General features: G+C 38.6%; 1 long non-coding RNA gene across 1 annotated transcript in view; it reads right to left on the reverse strand.

Annotated features, from left to right (window-relative positions):
- LOC122800049 overlaps window positions 1-24,717 on the reverse strand; it is a 178,842-nt gene that overhangs the window by 89,343 nt on the left and 64,782 nt on the right. Inside the window, exon 2 of the long non-coding RNA XR_006364525.1 lies at window positions 3,579-3,693. This is a non-coding gene — a long non-coding RNA (uncharacterized LOC122800049). The remainder of the gene's footprint in view (window positions 1-3,578; window positions 3,694-24,717) is intronic.

Raw genomic sequence — 24,717 nt, forward strand, 5'->3', positions numbered from 1 at the left:
CCTTACCCCTACCCATTAGTCTGGGTCTCATTTTGAAACCAAGTTTCACTTATGCTTAGACAAATAGGAAGTACTAGTGCCTTAAAAAATAGCCTTACCACACATCTTTTCACTACTTGGCTACTGTCCTCCCTGTCCTGCTTAGCCAAGTTAGCTTATATAACCTTCTTTGACATTAATCTACACCTTTCCTCCAGACATGATGCCAATTATCTCATACAATGTTTTACATTTCAGGAGCAATTTATTTGTATGTGCTATACACATATACTCTGTTCATGTACTGCTTAGCACACCCACTCTTAAATGCATTGCCTCTGAATCATTTGAGCCTTACTGTTTTCTCTTATCTTTCATCTGTACTCCTCTTACTTTACTTACTTTTTTTCATTATTCATCTACTAACAATCTTTTTTTTCTTATTCGCCTACTAACTCTTTTGTTTTTCTATTACCCCTTTTTCATTCATCTACACACTTTTTGTAATTCTCATTAAATTTCAAGCACAGTATTTTAGACCTTCACTGTATTGGTAGCATACGATGTACCTTGACTTAAAACATTATATCCTAACATATTTTGTTATTGTAACACGTGTTTAGCCTCTTTTCACGTACAGTGATTTTTTTTTTTAATATTTGTAGTGTTACTGTAACAAAACTGTTAAGCCTCTTTTCATGTGTACTGCACTTTCTTAGATTATGTTGAAGCATTCCTTCACGTGCCTCCACTGAAAATGGATCTGCCATGGCACAGACTGAGTTTTCCCAGTAAAGAAATAAATAAATAATGCACCCTGATTTATTTTTCTTGCACTGAATGTTACATTTTCATATGTATTTATTTAGTCTTGTTTCTGCTTACATGGTACCATAAAATTCCTACGCTGAATTTTAATTTTACACATTTGTTTCAGAGATGTTTACTAGATGAAAATCTGCTTAATCTTAGCCTTGAATCTCACATGGGTTATACAATAGATAGGAAAAACTTGCACCGAGTAAGGTGCATCAAATATCTCTCAGACAACTGTTTAAAACTGTACAAATCCCAATATTTACAATATAGCAGTGACTTACTCCACCTTCTTGCAGTTTTATAAATAAAATTACTTTTGTGGTACAGACTCTCTAGTTTAATGCTAAGCCATGATCTTGGATTTGTTTCACTCAGAATCCTTTTGCCTCACTGTGTGATTATGAATCGCAGTGCTCCTAGGCTATGCCAGTTAAGGGACAGCCACACATACGACAAGTTAGTTTACCGGATTAGCAAATTAATTACATAAAGCTCTGGGCATGGAGGAAAAACAACACATCTGAATGTAATGCTAATCTTGTTTGTTAAACCGGCCACATAATGAATGAAAGTCAATAGAGCTCATTGCTTAAAGTTGCATTCTTCTCAAAAAGCTAAGCACAAACATATAAAAATGTTTCATGTTGATTATGGATATGGCTTTGTACCTATCACAAAATTACTCCACCAAGGCTCGATTTTTTGACTAGGAGTGTAGACTGCCAAGAAAACTTCTGCAACTGAAGAGGCAAATGGATTGTTGTAAAGAAATATAAACAGTACTCTAAAATTATGTTTTCATTGTAGACCTTTTGTGCTGAGTATAGTGACTATGCATACACAGACATACTGATTTTACTGATTGTAAATAAAACAGTTGGTAGCCTCCCTTTCTAAAAGGTGCTTCTAATAGAAACTGTTTCAGAATGAAAGCACTGAGAGATTTGTAAAGAATTATAAGTATTTTTATTTACAGCTACAAAGCACCTGAAGATGTGCTATCAAACATGTTTTAAATATGTATTGCTGTTCCCACTCTATACACACTGATACTAATGATAGCACAGATTATACTTTGAAAAGTACATTTGCCCCAATCCCTGCTTTCCTCCATATAAAACTAGGACACTTAACAGAAATTAAAACCACTTTATTATTATATGCAAACACATCACTTTGTCATGAAAAAAAGTCAACATTTTATACCAGTTTACTATAAAAAAAATTCCTAAAACATCATGCTAACCCAAGTATACTGAACAGACCTGTCAAATGGGCAGAATAACAGATAGGCTACTCATATCTAGGCTGTCCCATACCCACCAAGTGGCATACTCATACTGTCCCCTCAGCAAAACCGATTGCATTCCTTATGCAGTGTTGAAGACATCTCATTTTCACATTCCTGAAGTTTCATCTGGTGCAAGAAAGGAAATGGGGCAATGGGGGAGTCACATACCGACTGTTAATACCCAAAGAAATCATGGGAGAAAGGGAACATCTAAACTGCTACACCATAAAGGCAGTGTAAACCCGCAGAACAGCAATTAAATACTGCCTGACACCGAGTTGGGTAACATGCATTTGACCCCTGAGTGATATGAAAACACCTCAGTCCGTGACAGAACATAATTTGTTCTCAAGTCCAATGTTCCCTGTAAAAAACTGGTATGCTTATCAGTTCTTTAACCTGTTTCCTACACACAATGAATCACTTTGCTATGAATAAAAGCCAAGATTTTTTTTGCCAGCTTACTATAAAATAACTCTTAAAACATCATAATAACTCAGGTACACTGAAAAGACCTGTCATTTGGACCATATTGTCCTCACTGAGTGGTATACTCACACTGCCCTCTCTGTAAAACTGACAAAAGGGCAAATGCAGCATTGAAATCAATTCAGTTCCACATTCCTGAAGCATCAACTGCCCCAAGAAATGAAAGGGAGAAATGAAAAGGGGGGAATCCGTTGGCCATCTATAGGCTGCAGCCCAAGTAGTCTGTTTCCCCCTCTTTCGTAGTCTTCAGCAAAGTGAAAATACTCAGCCAAAACAGTAATGAAAACCCAGAACACAGCAAGTAATAAACTTTAATTCAAAGCATATAGTGAAGCTTGGGCACACGACCTTTTACCAATGATCTAAGTGAGCAATGCTCTAAACCTGTCTTGGAGTAACAGACCTTACATAAAAAAGGAAAGATCATGATTAAACAAGTCCTAGTCCAAGTCACAGAGGTGTACTATAGCCTCCTAATACTAAATGAGGTATTTGTCTGTGTGTTCCAGTGGACAGTGATCACAAAACCCAAACCTGGAGTGGCCCAGGTGACCCTTTGATTCAGGAATTTTGGAGTTCCCTCTTTTTCTCACTTAAGATGCAGGGTTATACATTTCCATCCCAAAATAATCTAGGTACTACGGATAACCAAGAAACTAGCAGGCTGGGGTGCAAATGCTGAACAGTCACTAAATCTCTTTAATACTGGATGGCAGCCTACACTTTGGAATCATGCCAACACAATTGCAACTTAAATGAATAATGAGACTGTGTGGCTGTCCTAAAGTATATATAAGCTGATGTAGTGTTATCAAAACACAAATCAGAACACCAAAACTTTCCAAATTTTGTTCTAAATATAAAGATTCACAGTCAAGTGGTAACTTGCTCATCAAACTTCAGCTCTGGTGCTGGTTACCTGACAAACAAAAAATGAGCAAAGTAAAACAATCAAAGACTACCTGCAACAAAAGAAAATAAGATTCAAGTAAACACTCACCCATGGTTAGTGTTACTCTAGCTAATGTATGTCATGAAGGCACTTGATGACCATCTGCCTGCCCTCTTGATAAGTTCTGCTGACTCTTCTTCCCTAGTTAAGGCTGTGTCTTGACCTGTTTGAAAGGAGGGAGAGGAATAAACAATAGTTAGAATCAGTGGTAGGATAAAGCTTTATGTAAGCAGAAGTACTGGTCCTTAGGTACTAAAGGAACACCATCCAGAAAAACAAATACTAAGTAATTCAGTAAATCTGCACAGGAAAACTTTTGAAGGATAAGAAATCAATTGAAGGGAAAAAGTGACAAAGTGATAAAATAGGAGATCTGTCCAAAATGACCTGATAGCCCAGCCCAGACTGGTCAGCTTTGGATCTGTTGGCCACACTAAAATGGCATTATGGACCTCATGAGACAATCTTAAGGACTCCAGCAACTCATTAATGGGGAAGGTTCCTGCATACAACTAGATGAACAGGGTATTCGGGTCTATATTAAATTATCGAATGCTTAGAAAAGTGAACGATGATTTATCGACCCCATGTAAGTGAAAGCTTACAAACTTGAATGCTTAGAACAGCAATTTTTTTCCAGTGGAAAAAAAAAATCGCTGTTCCAAAAAAAAAAAAAAAACACTTAAAATATAACATAAAGTGGGGGGGCTTTGCCCCTCCACACCACCCAAAGTGGGGGCTGTGCCCCCCCACTTAAATATACCAACTCCAAGATCGCACTACAGTGACAGAAACGGCAAAGTAACAGATGCGGCCAAGCGATTTCTTTCCCAGGGAAAGAATTTGCTTATATGCCGCTTCATCATTTTGCCTTTTTGTCTTTTCAAGTTCGACCAAGATGCATTCGAAAGAATGCGTCTTCTGTCATCTAATAAGAACCCGGGTGTTTCACAAGGCATATGTCTGGTAGTCTTTAGCTGTTGCATGAAAACCTACAAAATAGCTTTTAACAGAATTTTCCCAATAGCACATCATAAATCAACAGTAACACCATTGAAATGTCCTAGTCTTTCAACAATCTACCCAAGAATCAATGCTTGGTAAAGTCCCTAAGTCTATAGAAACACTTGCCAACAGAGTAAATGCTGTTAAATGTACCTAAGCAGTTCTGAGGGTTTCTTGCTTAACCAAATGGGAAGTTAAATAATATACAATTTTACATGGTGAACACAACCATTTTTCCTTTGAAAGATTCTGGCAGAAATAACTGAAGAACTAACTGTAAGTCTAATATGATCTCTTTGTAATGGGAACCCAAGAATTATGCCACAGCAGATGTGCTACTCTTCTCTGTTTATCCACAGGTAGGCAGGGATTTTGGTGGATGGGACTGCTGCATCTGGGGCCAGCTGATAAAACCTGGATACCTGTAGATGTGAAAGACTGTCAACAAGCAGACTGTGAGCCTCCAGAATATATTCATCAGAAAAGCACAAGTTAATACGTAAAGTATGGAAGAGCAATAATCTTAAAAGTGACTGGACCCAAAAAGACCAGAATGGCTTTAGTCAGTAGCTGTACCACAGCCTGGTTGCTGGAATGAAATAGCAATTTGAAATTGCATAAGTTACATAAGAACTATCTTCAGATGAGACTACAACTGACGGCCTTACCTGCCTAAGTGGGTGGTAGCTCAGGTGTATGTAAAAGATCTCACAGCACTTATTGAAAAGAGTAGAGGAAGTTTCTTGCTGCTTTGGCAACATTTTCCCTAATCATTATGAATACCACCTTGAATCTCCCCTGAAAAAGAGTTCATTTGATTAGTGGGACTAACCAGCCAATAAAATGTAAATCAATTAAATAATAAATAAAATAAGTCATCTTGCCAAACATCTGCCACTACCCAAATGGCATGAGTGCCAGGAAAGTGATGTCATTTTTTCTTTCAGAGGACAAAGAGGAAAGTCATGGTAAAGAAAACTGCCTCCCTTTGAAGTATGCACCTGTGTAATGCCCACCTGATGAATCTATGAAGAACTGCAAAAGAGTCGGTAGTTACCCAGTAATCCTACGAAAACACTGATCATGTGAATATCTGATTTTAACCTTCTATTTATCCTGACCCTATGGTACTTTTAGCATTCTCTTCAAAGAAAATGTGCATAAATCTTGTATAGACACTGCTCTGCATTCAAAATTTAGCAGGCCAACAAAATCCATTACTTCACTCACCCAAACTTTTTTTTTAACTGATAGAAAAGATCTGATAGATGAACCCAGGCAATCCAATTTAGCTTGTGGCAATCTAAAAGAAGGGGAAACCACATCTGCTTCAAGCCCTTCATATATTTGTGAACTTTCATTTTGTCACATATCAGGGGGGACTACAAAATCCTGATACACACCTCATAGAATATAGCAATACCTTCTAGTTTCTTCTTCTATTTCTTTCATAACCAAAAAAATCATTAAGATAATGCACTACTCTCTGTTTGGTCATCTCTGTTCCAGCACCACTGTAATGCTGTGTTAATGTTTTCAAAGTTGGGTGCTGAACACTACCAGCCTATGGGCATGGTCTTGTTAGAATAATAGCTGTTCTCAAAGTACAAGCCCAGCCGGTGCCAGTCCTGTTCCCATATGGAAAGCAGCCAAAAAGCCAGTTTCAAATCCACTTTTGTAAGACAAGTATCCTTAAACTAACAAATGATCCTTATTACATAATCTTGGGACAAGTGCTGAACCTTAATGTCCTGTTTGTTTATATAATCATTCACTGATGATCCTTGAAGGAATGAAAGATGGTGCACAGACACAAAACCTAAAGAAAAGACTCTAAATGATTCAAATGGTGGAAAGTGAGAGGGCTCACAATCTCCCTTTATGAATCTCATTATAGGTTCATAGGTTCAGAAGTGGTTACTGGGCTATTGACCCAAAGGTCTTTATAAGCTTAGCCAGGTGTACCCAATATAATACTAGAGAAACCCAATATAAAGGATCTCAACAAAAATCAAGATCTTAGTTAGCAACAACTGCCAATATCTTGGAGGGTCATAGGTGAAATCCCTGGCAGGAACTTATGGTTTTCCATCCAGTCATCCAGGCTACACTTAAATAGGGTCATAGCAGGGTTCTGTTTGATGCAAATTGGTAGCCTATTCCAGAAGAGTAGCAACTTCTGAGAGACATATCTTTCTTTCCAGCAGTTTCTATTTATGTTGCAGGCCAGGTTAAGGTCCCCGGAGCAGGTGACCCTTGTCCCATTTGACTTGCGGATATGCATCATTTTCATTAGCTTTGGATTCAAGATTGCTCTGTAGGTCATGCACAAGTCTCCTCTAAGTAGTAAGTATGCTACTGAGTACAGTGACAGTGATTTTAGTCTGTCAACGTATGACATGTGCTGCAGACCCTGAATTTTCTTGGTTAGAAATCTCTGAGGTCTTTCACGTTATTGCAAGTGCCTGGTAAGCTACATACCAAAGGGAGCATTGTCCTCAATTATTTGCCTGATGGGGGTCAAGTACAGGAGAGTTATGACCTCTTTCACTCTTGAAGCAATGCCTTTGCTAATGAGGTGTGTGATGTACTATGCTTTCCTTACCACAGTAGACACATGGTGGTCAAAGTCTAGGCTACAGTTAACTTACATTCCCAAGTCTCTCACTACTGAGTTGCTGCTTTGGGTATTATTATTTATATGATAGTCTGCAGGGATATTGTTTTTACCAAAGAGTATGCTAATGCATTTTTTTGCACTGAGTTTGAGTCAATGGATTTGAAATCAGTCACTGGTTTATGTAACTCTCTCTTGAAGTATATTGATAGCGTTTGGGGATCCATTGATTGCACCTAATATGCAGTCATCAGCCCCTCTGATTTGGCCTGAACTTGTGAGAAATATATTCCAAACAATAGAGGGCCCAGCACTGGTCCCTGTGGAACCCAACTGTTGACAGGTCTGCTGGCTGAGGGAAAGTCCTCAACTTTGACTGAGTGTGGTCTGTCGGTGAGCCAGTTAGCAACCCACCTGATGACATAAGGGTTGATTTTCAACTGTGAGAGCTTATCAATGATGCCCAAATATGGAATTGTGTCAAAGGCCATGGCTAAGTCAAGGTAGGCTGTATGCACAGATTTGCCTTTATCTATGGCTCTGGTGACACTTTTGAAGAAGTCCACCAGGTTTAATAGGCATAACCTGCCTTTGACAAAGCCAAACTGTGTCGGATCAAGGGTTTGGAGATCACCTATATCCTTATTTATAAGGTCCATGATGATTCATATGGCCTTGCAGATGAGGCTGGTCAAGCTTAAGGGTCTGTGGTTTTCAGGGTCTGTTGCTGTACCCCCTTTATGAAGGGAGATGACTTTTGCTGTTTATCATTCAGCCGGGACAAAACCAGTACTCAGGCTGTGGTTGAAGAGAGTACCTCAAGAGTTTTTAACTCGTGTTATAATCCATTTAAAGCACACCTGGGATGCCACCCTGTCCCATAAAGGCTGTGTTTCTGACCTTGGAGAGACAGCATTAATGACTCACTCTTTGGAGATGCAAGGTGGGGAGATGTAGAGGGAATGCTTTGCGTAATGCTTGGAGTGGACAGGGGAGTGAAATTTTCACCAAATCTGTCAGCTAATAGGTTAGCTATTTTCACAGGATCAATGTGCATGATGCCATCCACAGCTAGTTTAGCAAAGATCTGGGTCCTACCTTTTAGTTTACAGATATAGCTGAAAAATGCCTTATGGTTATCCTTACCTATGACTGCTATTTTTTTTTTTTTGAAGTTGCCCTTAGAGGATTTTACAGGTTGTCTTATTTGTTTGTTCAAGCAGATGATGGTGTTCTTCCAATGCTGTGGCCTTTCTTTTTTATTATTAGACAGCAACTTCTTCCTCTTGTTGTATAACTTATTAATGCTAGATGCCCACCACGGAGGCTTGTTTTTTCTTGAGGAAATTGTTTTGATCCTATCAGGTACAGCAGCGCCAATACATTTGTATAAGTGATTGCAAAGGGCATCTGTGTATATCTTAGTATAGGTGTCAATACCATCTGTGGGAACAGGAGCTTGGAAATTATATATGCCATCCCTCTGGAGGGTATAATTAGCTTTGGTGAAATATTTTAGCCTGATTTCACGTAAGAGGGGTTCAGGTGTTACACTTACTTCAAATGTGACTGATTTGTGATCAGCTTTAACCAGTGAGGGTCCTATATTTGTGATGGTGCAATGGCCACCCATGTTGGTGAGGACCAGGTTGAGAATATCTGAGCCCCTTGTGGGGTCGCATACTATTTGTTCCAGGAGCAGGGCATTAGTGTTAACAAAATGCAGGAACCTTTGTGCAAGCATGTTGGTGCCCGAATAAGTTTCCCAGTCAATGGAGGGATAGTTAAAATCTCCTATGACTAGAGTGTTTGGTTGTAATTTGATTGACTCAAGTAGGTCTAAATAAGCAGCATGGGTATCAATGATTCATTGAAGGGGGGGCTATAGCTAATAAAGACTTGAAGGGGGTCTTACCCACAGTTAGTTGAACCTGGAGTAACTTCATGGAGTTTTCATGTCTAACCAGTCTAGAGGTACATTTATCTTTGATGAAGATAGGTACTCCTCTTTTGGTTCTCACATGTTCATTTGGTGGTCTGAAAGTGTGGAAGGCACTGTAGCCTTGCAAAGCCGGGGTACGCTACGTGGCCCTGAACCAGATTTTTGTAACTGCACAGACATCAACATCCTCCAGGGAGTGGAGTGCTTCTAGAGAGTGCAGTTTCTGATTTAAATTATTAGTGTTTGCCAGCATAACCTTTAATTTATTCGTGAGTGATATTTTCACATCAGAAAATATGTTCTTGAGACCTTGCCTAAAAAAGGCACTATGCGGGAGCAAGTGCCTTAGCCAGTAACCAAAGGTCTAGAAGTTACAGGTGAAGACCATCTCTGGCAAAGCAGCGTGGTCTATCAACTATGTCATCCCAGGATGACAGGAACTGGATCCTCTCAGAATGACACCAGAAACTAGGCCAATTTTTGAAGTTAATCATTTTTTGTTTATACTGTGGCATCATCCTAGGTGAGGGTAGAATGCTGCTCAAGGCTAGGGACATACCTGCCTGGGACACATATTCAGAGATCACGTCTCTCTTCATATAGTCCAGTGAGCTACATCTCAAGTCATTCACACCAACATGAACTATGATGGAGTCATAATGGTACTTGTTGTTGAGAGATTTGAATACATCTGATCTGACAGATCCTGGCACCCTATAGACAGCTGACCATAACCTTTTCCTTGTCTAGCCTGATGAGTGGGACATATGTGTGTCTCATAATGGAGTCACCTATGACAAAAACATTTAGTTTAGATGTGCTTTGCCTTAGGGGCTTATTTGGTGAGACAATGATGCTTGTGTTTTTATGTGTACTGAGTGTTGTAGGATCTGTATTAGGTGTAGCATGTTTATGTTTGGAAGGTTTCTGGTGTTTGGGTAGGTTTCTGGTGAATATCTCTGTGTAGGATGGTGTATGTGTTGAGTGTATGGTTTGCAAAGAAGATGTAGTATGTCAGCTGACAGCCTGTTCAGTGTTAGCATTCTGAGCGCAAGAGAGAGCAAGGATTTTAGATTCTTAGTGTAGATGCATCTCTCATAAATTGCACTTGGGTAATTCAGGAGTAGAGAGTTGTCAGTGTATATGAGACAGTTGCTACACTGCCTCAGGATACCCATGTCAATCAGGCTGGTAGCAGAAATGGAGGGGAAAGTGGCAATCCATAAATGCTAGGTTAAATCTTGTTTTCACAGTGAGGAGAGAAAATGGAGGGGTTTGGTATAACTGGGTGCTCTACGTGGGGTCTATACTAATGGGGTGTTCTATAAAGGGTCTATACTAGTGAGTTGTTATGAAATGGTATGAGACTATTGTAGATTTGGTGGTTTTGGGACTGCTTAAGGGGCAAAAGTGCAGCTGAGGTACTCTCTGAGCAGCTAAGTACAATTTAAGGACTTCTTGACCAGATCACAGACAGCTACTACAGAAAAATTTATCTACTGAAGCTTTGCATCTATAATCACCAATGGTTACCCCCCACTGCACAGTAGTGTGCGATGGTGCATACTGGTGTACTACGCGCAAACAGATGAATGTAGCAGAGCAGTTGCTGGTCACCTAACTTTGTGGAGCAGAGTTAAAACAAGTGCAAACCCATGCAAACCAAAGGCTTATGTAGCAAAAGTGAGCACACTGAATTAACCAGTTTATTTATTTTATTTATTTAGTTAGTTAGTAATTTTACATTTGTTTACCGGAAGAGTCTGACTGTGCATGAATCCCATTTTCAGCAGAGGCACAGGAAGAAAAGCTCCATAAAGATTAGTACAGAAAATGCAATAAACACAAGTTATTAAAGTACAGAACAAAAAAAAGGAGCTGTTGTATGCTAATGCATTAAAATAAGCATAGGATAAATTTACAATATAATACAACAGTATGTTAAAAATATACAATAGAGTTGTAGGTCTTTCCATTCAGTTATATGGTTACATTCATACAATGGTTAGTACAATAAATACTATAAACACAAGTTGCTTAAGTACAGAACAAAGAAAAAGAGCTGTTGTATGCTTGCACAGTCAGATCAACATAGGATAAACATCAACTCAATACAACAGTATAGGAAAAGCATGCAATACAGTTGCTGGCTGGATGTTTCATTCAGTTATATTAATAAGAGTACATTTTCACATTACTGCAAGTATGAATGTAGGTAGTTAGAGTTTGTATGTTTGTAATTTGCTTTTAGAAGAATGATGTAATGCAAAATTCACTGTTAATGCACAATGGAATAAGATTGCAGTATCTGGGTGGGATTATATAGTATTATATAGTTCTACAGTTGCTGTAGGGGATCTTGTATTGCTTAATGGTGGCTGGCAGTGAAGGGTTGATAGTAAAAGAGTATAGTTGATTATTATATAGAGGGACTCATATAACCAACAAAAACACTCAAAATTGAGCTCTGTGCCAGCACCCTTCAATCAGATGAGTCCTAACTGCACTCTCCTGCCACAGGGTGCAGGGGGCCCTCTCCAACAAAAAGATAGCTTGGTTTAGTGCTCAATTTAACACATAGAACCAGATTCAGCAGGTCTGAATTTAGTCTATGCTACAGCAGTCAAATCAGCAAGAACAGTTAAAAATCAGCAATATAACAAAAAATATAGTTTAAAAGTGCAAAATTCAATATAAAATTGTACTTAAGGTTAGCAGAATGCAGTAGATTCCTTGGATTGCACAGATGAATACAGCAAAGCCGTGGCTGGTCACCTGACTGTGTGGAACTGTGTTAAAACAATGAGCAAACTGAATTAAACAATTTAATCAATAAAAAAGCTCAAAACTGAGCCCTGTGTCAGCAACCTTCAATCAGATGAGTCTTAACTGCACTCTCTTTCCACAAGGATGCAGGGGGGCCCTCTCCAACAAAAGACAGCCTGGTTTAGTGCTCACTTTAACAAACAGAACCAAATTCAGTGGGTCTGAATCAACCCTATGCTACAGCAGACAAAACATGCAACAAATCAGCAATAACAGTTTTAAATAATCAGCAATATAGCAAAAATACAGTTTAAAAGTACAAAATACAGTATAAAATTGTACTTATGTTTAGCATAATGTAACAGATTCCTTGGATTGCACAGATGAATACAGCAAAGCAGAGCTTTAATGATTTCTTCTTTGTGTTAAACAGACTTTAAATTTTTTTAGACTGAAACACTGGAAAATGCAGCTGATTTGTTATGAAAAATATGGGTGAAACCGTTTGCCTATTTAAAAGTGGTTTACTGGCTTAGATAGTCTAAAAAATAAGCTGAAGTATCAGGATCAATGGGTAAGAGATGCACTGACATTTTATTGCAAACTGTGAAAGGAAATGGATCCCATAAAGCCATGAAAGGAGCCTCTTCCCCTTTTTGACAGGTTTGGTGGGATACTCCTTTGCTTTACCTCAGAGGTGTGGATAGACTTTCCACCCATTTGCCGGTATTAAATGGCCAAAAGGCTTTGAGCTTGGAGCATGCTTGATCATCACTACCCCATGATGATACCCTTGGTTTGACGACAGTAACTCAAAGGCAGGTATCATCATGCTGTACATCTCAGTGCAGCCCAAGTTTTCAAAACCTTCAGATTGTACCAAAGCGAGGCCAAACCACCTCTCAAGTAAATGAGTTTCCTGAATGACTAATAGATAACACAATAAAGGCAAAGACTGAGAAGGTTCCTTTTTAATCAATACAACCACAAAGTGCACAGATCCAGGCACCCAGTTACAACAAGATTTTTGCCTTAGTTTTAAGGGGCTACCTCTTGCCAGGGCTGCTAGCGGAGATAACAGATGTTTTAGACTCAAAGCAGCAACACATACATTATCCTGTGCACCTTAAAATGAACAAATAGCAACACTGGTAGAGTAATCTCTATTACTACAAATCTAACATACAACAAACTATGATTAAAGTTAAAATTAGAGTACTAAAGGTGATATAAATTAACTGCATAGCTGTTTTATATAAAAAAAACATGAATTACTAAGCATAGCAAAACGGGAACTGCTGCATTGGAGGAATAAGTCAACTACTTGGCAATGCATCTACTCACTCTAAACAATTTCACTCATGTGATTTCTGAATGCCCACTTACTTTCTATTTTTTATAAATCTTTTTTGAAGCATTCAGGCCAATAAAGCCAAACCCGACAAGATGGAGGCATGACACATTTTACACATTGTCTGGGCTCATAAGTAGAATGTAAGTGGATAATTTACTTTGGTACACAGGGTATGAATTTGATTACTAATAAAATTAAGATATATTAGCAAATAAAAATAATAAAGAAATACAACCCTAATTATGTATAGCAACCTTTTACTGGCAAATGCCTAAACAATCAACTACCAAAAAAAATAGTCAACTGAGAATCAGACCCCAAACCCTCTAGACTCAAGACAAGCACTCTACCATTTGGTGAACTAGGATCCACAATCCACATACCAAAATACCTGTATTATAGTGAAACATCCAATATTTAGAAACAATTGCCCTTGCTAAAGAGAAGTCCACAAACTCCTTCACTGTTATAAATGTGCACAGGGTAGTTCTAACCTGCCCATAGAATAATGACATTGTGAGTATGTTTATCAAACTAGATATTAAAGACTTCTGGGCAGTACTGTGGTGGTTTGAAGTCCCAAAAGCACTGATAGAGTTAGTGCAGGCTATGTACAAAAACCCAATGACACAAGTACAAACAGTATTTGGACTCAAAGAGGCCTTCCCAGTGGGAAGTAGGGTGCATCAGCTTCAGCTGTGAGTCACTGCTATGTATACTGGTTATGGACTACATTAGCAAAGAGGACGTCAGGGGCAGATCAACAAAGTTGCTGTATGTAGATGATGTGGCATTGCAGATTGCAGGCAGACTCTGAACAAAAATGTCAGCAAAAGATAGAGAAATGGAATGCAAAACTAAAGGCACATGAGATGAAACTGAGTACAGATAAGACAGATTTAATGGCAGCAAATGGAGGAAATCAGAAGAAGCAGAGAACTGAAACAGAAAGGAAAATACTGGAACAAGATAACAGCTTTAAACACCTGGCAGGGGTGGTTGAGGAGAACTGAAGTTTGAATGAGGAGGTCAAAGCTAGAATTAGAGGGCCTGCAGCCAACTAGAATAGAGTGTCAGGGGTAAAGTGTATGACAAAAGAATGCCAAAGAAGCAGAAAAGTAAGGTATAAAAAAACAGACATATGCCCTGTACTACTGTGTGGTACAGAAACCTGGCCAGTAAAGCCTGAGCAGCTGAGGAAGTGAAGCACATGATGGAAGTGAAGCGCCTGAGACAAGGTGGTAGGATGAACACTGTGGAACAAATGAAGAAATGAGGGACTCAGAGCAGAAGCCCTAGTAGCTCCAATTGCAGAGAAGGTCAAAGAGAACAGATACAGGTGGTTTGGGAAGATGTATAAGAAAGCAGATAACAATCTGATGAAGAAGATGTGGTATAGACAGGAGGAGGGTAAGAGGAAATGAGGGCATTCAGCAAATAGATAGAATGTGTGAGGGAAAATCTGCGACACTCAGGCATGACTGTCAAAGAAGGTAAGAGAGTGGCATTTAGTCGAGACAGATGTTGACAGTTGATGCAGCACCCCAACACCATGCAGAAAATGGGAAAAAGGGGTTGATCATGATGATGATGATGATGATGATGATGACAATGAGTCATTCTATCATGAGTACCAATATTTGAAGAAATAACCAGTGGTCACCTGACATCAAGGCTTGGTGTGGGAGAGTACAAACAAACATCATGAGTGCAAGCCAGAGAAACATACAAATCTCTATTACATCTCCTCTTGAGCAATGCTATAATAAAGTTGCTAAATTCATGGCTAACCTGCCTCATAAGACTCAGCATTGCACTGCACTATGAACTCTCAACTGGTTAGAACTTCCCCATCAACTAGCTTACACACAACTTCTTAAAATGCATAAAATCTTATATAATCCCACCAGCTGCTGTTCTATTGCCTCAGTAGTTCATCACTATGTCTGCAATCACCTGCTGCCCTCTCAGGATAAAAACTAAAAGTCTATAAAGACAAAAAAAAAATATGCGGCAATGTCTATACTCGCACTCTTCTTCTTCTTTCGGCTTTTTCCCAGTTAGGGGTTGCCACAGCGGATCACCTGTCCACTCATGATCGGCAGTGGAGTTTTACGGTGCTGAGTTGTCAGCCCGGTGCCCAACCTTCCACGGAAGGCACACACATGCATGCACTCATGCCTAGGGACAATTTAGAGTGTCCAATCCACTTACAACATGTCTTTGGGATGTGGGAGGAAACCGGAGCACCTGGAGGAAACCCATGCGACCATAGGGAGGACATGCAGACTCTGCACAGAAGGCACTCCAGCCAAGGAACACTGCATAGCTAAATTATGGAAATATTCCCCATATACATAGACTCCATGTATTTAAGTCCTCACTCAAATAATGTTTTATTACCCCATAGCTCTTCCCAGGCACCACACCTGCATCATGTGCATTACTATATGTTACCCATTCTTTCTTACCTATCATTGTACTAATTGTACTTTGCAACTCCTCCCTTCTTTTTTGGTGGGATCATATTATCTTCTTATCACTCTCAACTTTCTTTATTGTTTCTCATTGCCTCTAATTCACCTTTCCTTTTCCTTTCTCCTACCTTTATATTACTCTCAGTTCTCCTTCCCCTATCTCTTTTTATCTTACTTCCTAGCCATCTCTTCCTATCTGTCTTCCTATTTATCTTATAGATAGCTCTAAATTCTCCTCATTTTTTATATGTTATAATCATGTGGCTCTTACTTTCTCCATTTAAATCCATCCATTCCAGTTATTTCTTGTATATACTTACTCTGTCTGTTCTTCTTCCCCCTACATTCTACTTACTTATATATGTGCTCTAATCCAGTACTCCTGTGCATTCTCTGGCTCTTAACCACTGTTCTCCTAGCCTTTCTGGTTTTCTCCCCTAATGTATTATACTCACTTATCTTCCTTTTTGCTTTATTTGTCCTGGTATAACTGATTATTTTATTATACTAATTGTATGCTAAATTATTATATTAATTTATCATGTAACATATACACATCATTTTTAATTTCTGTATCTTATGTATCACATAATATACCATTAGAATGTATTTGTTTTACTCTATTTTATTGCTGTAATCTCTGGAACGTTTCTTCCTAGGCTTTCACTGAAAATGGTTATTTACTACCTACTTGGACTTTCCCAGTAAACAAATGTCAGTAAATAAATAATAATTAATAAATAATAAATACAAAAACTGCACTGCAGAAAATCAAGTGGTAACTCCCACTCAAAATGAACACAAGAAATCACAAGTGTCCAATGGCTCAACAGTGAAAGCTTAAAGTAAAGAATTAGAACTTAGAAAGTTCCTAGAAGAAGAGATCTTGCATTATTGTGCATTTACTGAAGGATATGACTGAAATTCAGATGTCTCTCATTATTTGGTAATTCTGGTCCTTAAAATTTGCTAGCAAACTACAAATTATTAAGAATATGTGAAAAATATGAGTCAAAAAGGGACATTCAGTTACTGTTTGGGCAGTTTGAAAGGTATGCCAAAGAGCAACACTGGTCCCACAACAACAAAGACGACTGGCAAGTAATGAGCTGATGACCAAGGTCAGACATCCTCAGACACCAGAATCCACAAACTCACAAGGCCAATGTCCACCCAAAGCAAAGAAAGCTTTAGTGAAAGCATGCAGGAAACAAAACACACAGGACCCAACAGAGCTGGTGCAAAAACAGGACACCAGACCATCAATTCTGTCAGAGCCTGACTGAGAAACAAAAAAGAAGTATGAACAAACCAAGTCAAACAAGTAAGCTGATTCACTTTCTTTTAAGATGAATGAAACCTTGTTCTTTGCCACATAATTTATAACAACTTTTTATGACACTTGGATCTATAATCTTACCTTCAGGTCAAGGGTGAACTGAACCAGTGGACTATTACATTAAAAAAGCATTGTGAGCTCACAGACCAGCAACTAAATGCCAGCTGTTCCCTCAAGGATGGTAACAAGTGCTTGAAACTCTGAGCTGGGTGGGTCTGTGACACAAACTTCATGATAAAGAGAGACAGAGATGAAGATATAGATGTATAGTCATGCAGTCTGTCAGAATGTGATCTCAATGTGAACTTTATTGAGAACATTGCATCAGTGGTGCATTCCATTTACAGACTGCCATGTAACTGACTAGTTATGGATGTTGTGGTCTTTTCACTTGCATTGTTTCTCACTGGCATTGACAGTGCTGGTGACAATGGGGTAGTGGAATTTGTACTTTTCTGCACTGCTGTGCAATCTAGGAGTTGTGTGTGTGTGTGTGTGTGTGTGTGTGTGTGTGTGTATGTGTGTGTGTGTGTGTGTGTGTGTGTGTTTGTGCATGTGTGTGTTATATATTCTTAACTATAGCATAGTAATGGCTAAAACCTACTTAATCCCAATATTATTATATGCCTTCTAAATTCTCATACAATTGTCAGTACTTCAAATCAGCAAACCCCTCATATCAATGCACCACTGCAAAAACCTTTTATCCCAAGGGAAGTTTCCTTACTCTGAGGTACAGTGATGTAAAAGATGATATATAGTAAGCACAGTCCCCTACTTCCATAACAGCAGGGAAGTTAAAGCCCACCCCCCCTGAAAAAAAAACAAGTTTACAAGCATTTTAGATCATTTTGAATTAAGTATCATTGTTTTCTGATTATATTTCAAACTGTTGGCCAGTCTGTGGAAAGTAAGCAGCTGAAACATCCAACTTTTCTGTAAAACAAGTGTTTTTGTCCAGGGTATTATGTCCATTGCAAAAATATTTATTTATACAAATATAAGTAACCAAAGTCTATCTAGCGATCGCACAAGTATTTCTCACCATAAAAGTTATAACACCTAATTTCCACAGGAGTAGCAGCCAATAGATAAGAAAGGCAAACCAAGGCAGGCAGATGAAGAACCAAGGCAGGCAGATGAAGACTGCTTAAACACGTCAAACAATCCAGGTAGAAGAATAACCAGTCAACACGGCTGAATCTAATAAAGTAACAGTTCCAAAGTTTAATAAAACAGACCTGAAACTGTGTGTATTTGAGCAGCATTTTATACCTGTTTTATTAGATCTGAAGAAGCACCTGGATAGGTGTGAAAGCGCTTGTACTTTTCTTGGATGTTTCTAACTTTTTTATGCTGTTTTATTTAACATTTTATGCTGTTTTATTAAACTTTGGAACTGCTACTTCACTGGATTCAGCCGTGTTGACTGGTTATTCTTCTACTTGATTGAACAGCCAATAGATTTTGACCATAATGACACCTATCATACATGGGCCCTGCAATCTAGATCGACAGTTGCTTTGTTCAACAGCATTCCTGTTGCACCCTTTAGTTGACAGATCAGCTGATATACATTGGTGCAAGATCGCTGTAGGTTGGCCTGATCCAAGTTTATGTCTTGACACATACACATGTTAAAGTTAATATCTTCAGTTACAACCTACTGTGGTCGATTAGTAGAGCTGAGATAATGTGAAAAAAATCAAAAAGTTTTATATATATATATATATATATATATATATATATATATATATATATATATGTGTGTGTGTGTGTGTGTGTGTGTGTGTGTGTGTGTGTGTGTGTGTGTGTTTGTATATGTGTATGCATGTATATATATGGATCTGTTTTCAAATCTCAAATACTGAATTTCAGTATCTCAAGACAAAAATGTTGAGAATTCTGTTGTTTGAAATGTCAAAATAATGAATCTGAGAATGCTGAATCTGTAGTAGTTGTAGTGCAGTGTTTTGTGAATTGTATGGTGTCCCTTTAAGGTGTAGTGGTTTGTCGGATGTAGATATGGTGGCCAATGTGTGATTATGTACAGAAGCTTCAGTTACGTGTTTAGCGTGTAAGGGTTTCAGAGAGAAATATTTTATGATTTTTGGGAAAGTTTGAGGAGTACATTGGGAAGGTGGATGCCAGTGTGTGTGTGTTAGTTTTGCAAGTGGCAATTTTTGTAGCTGTGTAGTATGTGTGTTTCTTGTGGCTATGGCTTTGAAAGTGCACAGTGGAAGTGTAGGGCATGTAACCATTGGTTTGTTGTTTTCTTTGTGGTAGTGTGACTTCTGAGTTGATATATATAATTAGGAGGAGTGGGGGGTGCATGGGGGCTTGCCCCCCACTTAAACGTAGATTACTATGGCATTGTTGGTGTGTTTGCTGCTGTGGTTTGTGATGATGTTGGGAGGAAGGTCATGTTTGTATTTATATTTGTATAGTGGTGGGTATGAAAAAACAGAATATCGCATACTGAAAATTTGGTATTATGAACTTTCAGTATAGTGATGTTCAGTTTTCAAATTTTTCTTGTAGTGGATTTTCATGATTATGGTCTCAAAATACTGGTATTTCAATATTTCAAGATTTGAAAGTCGATCTATATATATACATATAAGTATATAAATAGATATAAAGCGATATAGATATATAGATGTACAATATGTGTATGTATATATGTGTATATATATATATATATATATATATATATATATATATATATATATATATATATATATAACTTTTAAAATGCTGAAATTTCTTTTTTAGGGTTAATGAGCTTTTTAGTGAGCAGTTGATATGTATAACTGCAGTCATCCATGATGGAGCAAGCAAAAATACTACTGTGGTGTCCTCCAGGAGTAACAATACTGAAGCATATGTGTATAATCTGCAGTAAGCCCTGGAATGGAAACCGCATGCTGCAGAAAAGTATGAAGAGGGGGCTGAGCACAAGAGGACATTTTTAAATGTTTTGACCTTTTTTTTATGAAAATATCAAATTTTAATAGTTTAGCATTTTATATCTTTTTGCTGTAATAACTTTGTTGAGATGCACTTTATGTAAATAAAATGTTAATTCCAAGTGAAAAGCATTGGCTTAGTTGCAGGACACTGATACACGAAAAAGGCCTACAGGAAGCTGTTTTGGTCACTTCATGGCACGTTTGTAGCATTTCATCTCCGATAGATAGTAGGTCCGGCAGTTAACACACAGGATCAGGTCAGTGAACTGTTGAGGATCTGCTTTGTGTAGTCCAGCAGTTGATATCCTCCATCTCCAGTTGTCTGTTGTGCATCTCTGAGCAAGTCATTTAAGCAGAGCAGTGTTTTGGGGCAACTGAAGCATTAGCCTAAGCTGTTTAGTGGCTTCCTGAACTACATTTCTAGTAACTACTTATGAACCTTCCAACGCTATGCTAAAGATTTTTTTTTTGTGAGGGAGCAGGTAGATCACACACAGTATGTATTGGTAGTGCGACAGAAGTAAATTGAGTGGTTTATAGAGTTTGCCCGTTTGTTGTAGTTACCCTTCGTCTTTCCCCATTTTTGTAGTTACAATTCCTTGACTGACCCTCCTCCTTTTTTTGTATTACACCTACCCCAGGCTCACTTAAATAATTGTACTGACCAACAATACACTGGCTGTATTCCAGGGCCTCGCTGCCATCGCTGTAAGAAACTTCTCCTGTACTTTTTTTTTAATACCTCCAACCTAACACCTGACATTAAACAAATGAGTCAAAACCAGGAGAACATCTTTTTTGTGCTTCTGTCTGATGCCTTCAGTTTTTCTTTACAGATCATCTGCTGACTATTATGATGGCCCTTAGGTGCACACTGTGCATCATTTGATGTTTTTGACTTGTGATGCCTCCAACCCTTGTATGAAGTACTTTGGATGTGGCCTTTCCATTACTCTGTGCAGTACATTAATGACATATGTTTTCCCCTGATTATAGCCCAGTGCCCTTTGCCACTACTGCTTTCATTTGGGTTTAGGGGTGAGGATTGCTCACAGTTATTCATAGATTTTGAGTATTGGGATTACCACTACAGTGTAATCACTTTTTCTGTTGGGAGTAGCAATAGGCATATGCCTAATGTCTTACCTTCCAGTCTAACTTCTGGAGTTTGATAGTCATCTTCATAGCAAAGTTGGCATCTGCTCCTAGACCAGGGATACACTTAAAGTGGGCAGAGCCCATGCCATTTTCCTTTTCTTTTTCTGTCCTAAAAACAATTGGTCATCAGATTGTATCTCTATGGGTGCCTTTCAGGTGACTTGCAGAGAACAAGTGCCCAGTTTTGGAGTCCTTTTCTGTTGCTCTAATTGCTATAGCTATATTTCTGCATAGTTTGAAATTATTTTAGTTTAACGCCCCAATTGGCATGTGCCATACAAAGCATCTGTAGAAACTGGTGAGACCTCAGAGATTTCTAGCAAAAAAGATCAAGCACATGCCTTACACAGACTGACTAAAGTCCCTGTCACTGTAGTCTGTGTCATATAAACTTCTTAGGGGAGACATGCTTGGCATACAGAGCAATCTTTGACCCAAACCTAATGAACTTGCTGCATATGTGTAAATCAGACGTGACTAGGGCTACCTGTTCCAGGGACCTAAATATGGCCTGTGACTTAAAAAGGATGTGCTGGAGGGACAGATTTATCTCCCAGCGACTGCAGCATCTTTGGAACAGACTACCTGTTCACGGGAAACAGAGCACCTCTGTGACACTGTTCAAGAAGAACCTGGACGAGTGGATGGGACACCATAAATCCTTACTGGGGATAGTGCCCACAACCTTCCTGGACACAGGCAGTCATTACTAAATGCAATCTTTGGTATTGGCTTGCATTTCTATAGTATTACACTGGGATAAAATGGCTAGGCTTGAAATGACCTCCAGGTCGATAGCCTAGTAATTTCCTATGATCCTATGATCCTATATATATATAACTCCAAGAGGAAAGAGAAAATTCCTCTACCCATGCATGGTCAATCTCACACACCTGTCAACCATCTGTGTGTATGGATCAAATGGTGTCTACAAAAAAGGTGTCGGTGTAAGTGCACAGTTGATCCAGTGCCCTACACCCATATAAATATAAAAATATATATAAAGGCCGCAGTGGTACAGCAGCTAGCATTGTCACCTCACATCAAGAGGTTCTCCCATTTGATTCTCAGCTGGAGCGCCTTTTGTATGGAGTCTGGATGTGCATGAATGGGTGTGCCTTCCTTGAAGGTTGGGCATTGGGCTGGCACCTCGGCACCGTAAAAATCTACTGTCAATCATTAGAGGACCGGAGTTCCGCTGTGGCGACCCCTAACCGAGAAAAGCCGAAAGACATTACTATATTATGTACATGTATATATTTATCGATAGATACATATATATTTTATAAGGAAGCAATGTCATTGGTCAACTAGCAAATTAATTTGGTCAAGAGGGAAGCTGTCGACTTTTGTGAGACATTGCTATAATACCATGGTAGGGAAATATGACCTTTCCCCTGATATTGTGCAATCTTGGAATTGGTATATTTAGTTAGTACAGGATATGGAGTGGGAGTAGGGAAGTTATAGTTTTTTATTTGCATGCTCAGAGGTTATGTCTCCAAGGATGTGTGGTTCATTGTCAGTGTCTTTCTTTTTTCTTATTTCTTTTTTTTTTGTTATTGTTTTGATAGTTTATGTACTGAAGTTTCAATTAACTTCAGAATACCAATATATATATATATATTTATGGATTCACTTCATAATCTCGAAATACTGAAATCTTGAATTTCAGTTTTTCGAGACCATGAAAGTGAATTCTCACAACACCAAAACAGAAAAACCGCGAAGTCCAAAACCACGAAATTCAAAACACCTAAAACACAGCACACACCAGACCACACATATACCACAACACACACACCACAACATAAACAAACAAAACAACACACATCCACAAACCTACAACACAAATAAGCTGCACCCCCACACCCCCTACTTATATATACTAAATCCGAGATTGCACAAACAGTAAACAAAAGCAAACACAAACACACACACATTCTACCGTCCCTCACACACACATCACACATATCAGCACGCTCACATACACTCAAACTCCCACACAAAACCCTTACAAAACACTCACTTATCTGACATAACACCTAAATCTACACACAGCACTGCATACCATCTACTTACAATCCCAGACATTACGTAGAATAAAGCCACAACCGCGAATTTGAGATATTCGAATTCGTGATTATGCACTTTTGCTTTTTCAGATTTTGACTTTATAGTCTGTAGATACTGAAATTCGACATTTCAGTATTTCGAGATTATAAAGTGTTTCTATATATATATATATATATATATATATATATATATATATATATATATATATAAACACTTTATATATGTATGTATGCATGTATACACACACACACACACACACACACACACACACACACACACACATATATATATATATATATATATATATATATATATATAGTCACAGCACCACACTTTCTCTTGAGGTTGCATATAATTGATGGTAAGACTGTGCAAAGGGCACAACGTCATGGATAGGAATCTTTCAGCACCTGTCTTGGCATTATTGATTTGTTATTAAGCCATATTTCCATATACCATACCTTTGGAGAAGGCTATTGGTACAATGGACAAGTACACAATATCTTTTATTAGAGCTCTTCCCACACATTCTAGGGGAGCCCACTGCCCTAAAGGTATTGTTGTGAAATGCTTACATGTTCATATATGCCAAAAGATGGGGACATGCCTTTATCGTTGTTAAATGTCTGCCCTTCTGAAACTGGGCTTGTTAAGAGATAGGGCTCTAATATCCTATATCACTGAGATATAGCTATAAATGTACAAAGCGCAAAATGCAGGCAGACACTGTTGTACAGGCTGCAGACAAAACTTACTGAGTCAGTTTCTCTGGGTTAGGAAAAGTATGTTGATTAAGGCTAACACACAAACATCTAAGTAGCACAGGTTCCTGTTGATATTTCAAGGACAGCCTTTTTCATCTTCAAAAACCAGGAGGCAAAGCTAGTGTTGTCTTGTAGAGGAATAAAGCTGTTACTATGGCCCAGATAACCTCAGTTCAATTAGGTTCAAGTAGCAGTTTGGGCTCCTGAGGAGTTGACAGGGAGGGACAGGCATGCCCATCATGGGGGGTGATCTAGGCATTCCCTGCAGCGAGCTGTGACCCACAGAGGGGAGTAGCCCTTAGATGTAAACTGTGCAAATGCAGAGAGGGGACAACCAAGGGGTACATCATAAGTGAAAAAATCTCCCAGTGGAAGCAGTTGATGACATGATTCACGTGACCCAACAGAACACCCATAGATTCCATGGTAGCACCAGCCTTACAAGTGAGATAGTTCAGGGGCTGTACAACAGGCTGCTAGACCCAATGATAAATGGAGATACTGGGGAAAGACAGAAAGAATGTAGTAAAATGTAGTGAAAGTTTGAGGAAGGGAATACATGTACATCTGATGTTATAGTATCTTCGCAGTATTCATCTTATACAGGCATACAGCAATCTTAAAGTTAGACTAAGCTGTAAAGAGGAGATTATGGAGACCAAAGCCTGTGCTTAAATGCTTCAAAGGCACTGCAGTGAATTTTCAGATTCACTGAAC

This window comes from Protopterus annectens, chromosome 4.part0, assembly GCF_019279795.1.
Source record: "Protopterus annectens isolate FY-2018-M chromosome 4.part0, PAN1.0, whole genome shotgun sequence".
In the NCBI taxonomy this organism is placed as follows: Eukaryota; Metazoa; Chordata; order Ceratodontiformes; family Protopteridae; genus Protopterus; species Protopterus annectens.